The 2,234-nt window shown below is 35.7% G+C and overlaps 1 non-coding gene across 1 annotated transcript; it reads left to right on the top strand.

The window, feature by feature from the left end:
• The first annotated feature begins 1,357 nt into the window (after window positions 1-1,357).
• Window positions 1,358-1,429, top strand: Trnaq-uug (transfer RNA glutamine (anticodon UUG)). The gene has a single exon. It is a non-coding gene; the product is annotated as a tRNA-Gln (tRNA).
• The last annotated feature ends 805 nt before the right edge of the window (window positions 1,430-2,234 follow it).

Genomic DNA, 2,234 nt, shown 5'->3' with positions numbered 1-2,234 from the left:
AATTTTAATCATAATTTTCATATTTTTAATTTTCACAGCTTGTTTGTAATCCAAATTCAACATGTATGTATATGTTTTTGGAATCAGAAAATGACGAAGAATAAGATGAAATTGTTTTTGGATCGTTTAAAAAAAACACATTTAATGACAAGTTTCCGATTTTTAATGACCAAATTCATTAATTATTTTTTAAGCCACCAACCTGAAATGCAATACCCAAGTCCGGCCTTCATCAAAGATTGCTTTGCCAAAATTTCAATCAATTTGATTGAAAAATGAGGGTGTGACAGTGCCGCCTCAACTTTCACAAAAGGCCGGATGACGTCATCAAAGACATAATTTTATCGAAAAAATAAAGAAAACGTCCGGGGATATCATACCCAGGAACTCTCATGTAAAATTTCAAAACTTGACTAAATGTAAAAAATGAAAATAGTAGCAATGAAAAAGAATTTTTTATAATGACTCATGACGGGCAGTCATTTTTTTTAATGACTCATGACTGACTGACCGCATACGAGTGTTTGCCAATGCAGCATATAAGAGTTGATCTCTCCCTGGTGATGTATAGCATATTAACGTACTAAAAACAGTGCATTCTCCCTTCGATCACTGTGCAACACAAAACGTTCTCTTAACTCGTACTCCGTCAGCAGCAGAAAATCCCTATATGTACCCATTCGTAATTGGTCCAAATTTGGGTTTTTTGATTACTAACTGCCGGTTCTTGGGCAGAAAATAAAATACTTATAAAGACAAATACTCTATGAAAATTATACAATAAATTCTTACATTTTGTTGGCATAACTATAAATTTCCAAATGGGACATGACATGCCAATTTAGCAATGCAGAGTCATTTCCATAAGTGCCTGTTGACCTTCAAAATGTCATTCATAAAACTCGTTTAAAAATATTCTCATACAGGATGAAAATCTACAGAACTGAGAAGGAGCAACTTATTGTCACTGCTAAAGTACGCATGAATCATCATACCTCATGCATCAACAGTTGAGTATTTGTTCAAACTCAAAGCACAAAAACTGCTTTGTATCCACGGATAAGTTCACAATGGGGATTCACTTAATACATTGTAGCAAAAAACATAGGTGCACATCAGTGAGCAATCTTACGTAACAAATCATTCACACACACACACACACACAAACGCACATACACTGATAGTGATACACACACGCACACACAAGCATACTGCTGCACTGTGATTGCAGCAACAACATTTGCTCACTCTCAGCCATATGGGGAAAAGGAGAGAAAAAGGTATAACGTTACATCTACAAGGGGTCTACAGTGCTTCAACTGAACGTTTTCCCTACTGGTCCTGGAGTGGATATCAAGGCCCCATGGTGTAATGGTTAGCACTCTGGACTTTGAATCCAGCGATCTGAGTTCAAATCTCGGTGGGACCTTATTAACTTTCTTTTTTTTTTGTTTTTTTGTTCACGAAACTTTGGAGATCTATCGTGCAGTGATACCTACTTACACACAGACAGGAACAACAATTCAAGACTTCCCCTCTTTTAACCATAAAACACGGTGAAGGTTAAATTATATTAATAATAATATTATACAAACTACGAAATTCATAATGTCCATGAAATAAGTAAAATCTTCAGTTCAATGACCAGAAAATATGTAAGAAGAAGACTCAGAAAGTGTGGAATTCTATATAGTGGAGGTCTTTTGAATTTGGTAGAATTAGAAGTTGTAAATTTATAACACAACACTAATTAGTTAACATAAGACAATGTGCAAGCGTGTGGATCGTCACAAAACGTGTACAGGTAAAATGTAATTTAATTAATATGGTTACAAAATATAAATACATTTTTAAAGAGGAAAAGGTACAAAATGCTGAACTTTTACGCACAACATACAGACACTGACAGAGGAGCCAACTTGATTTTCATCTGTATGTCCGAGTACTTCCACCCGTTTTTTGTAGTCATTAACTTTGTAAACAAAACAACTGCCGCTGCCTTTAGCTCTAGTGGGAAAAATGTAGTGTGAATCGTCATTCTCTACTTTACGAAACATTGTTTCGACATCTACTGATTCCAGCACATTTGCAGCACTGTGTGGGGTAGGCCTACATGTACCCGATGAGAGAAAATCACATCAGGTGCAACTAATTTTTTCATGTGCTCACCCAAAAACAATCCGCAAAGCTTGGCATCGTCGTTCATTCCAAGGAAACACAGACGATAGAAGATA

This window comes from Littorina saxatilis, linkage group LG12 (genome assembly GCF_037325665.1).
Source record: "Littorina saxatilis isolate snail1 linkage group LG12, US_GU_Lsax_2.0, whole genome shotgun sequence".
In the NCBI taxonomy this organism is placed as follows: Eukaryota; Metazoa; Mollusca; class Gastropoda; order Littorinimorpha; family Littorinidae; genus Littorina; species Littorina saxatilis.
This window is presented reverse-complemented; position numbering and strand designations above follow the sequence as displayed.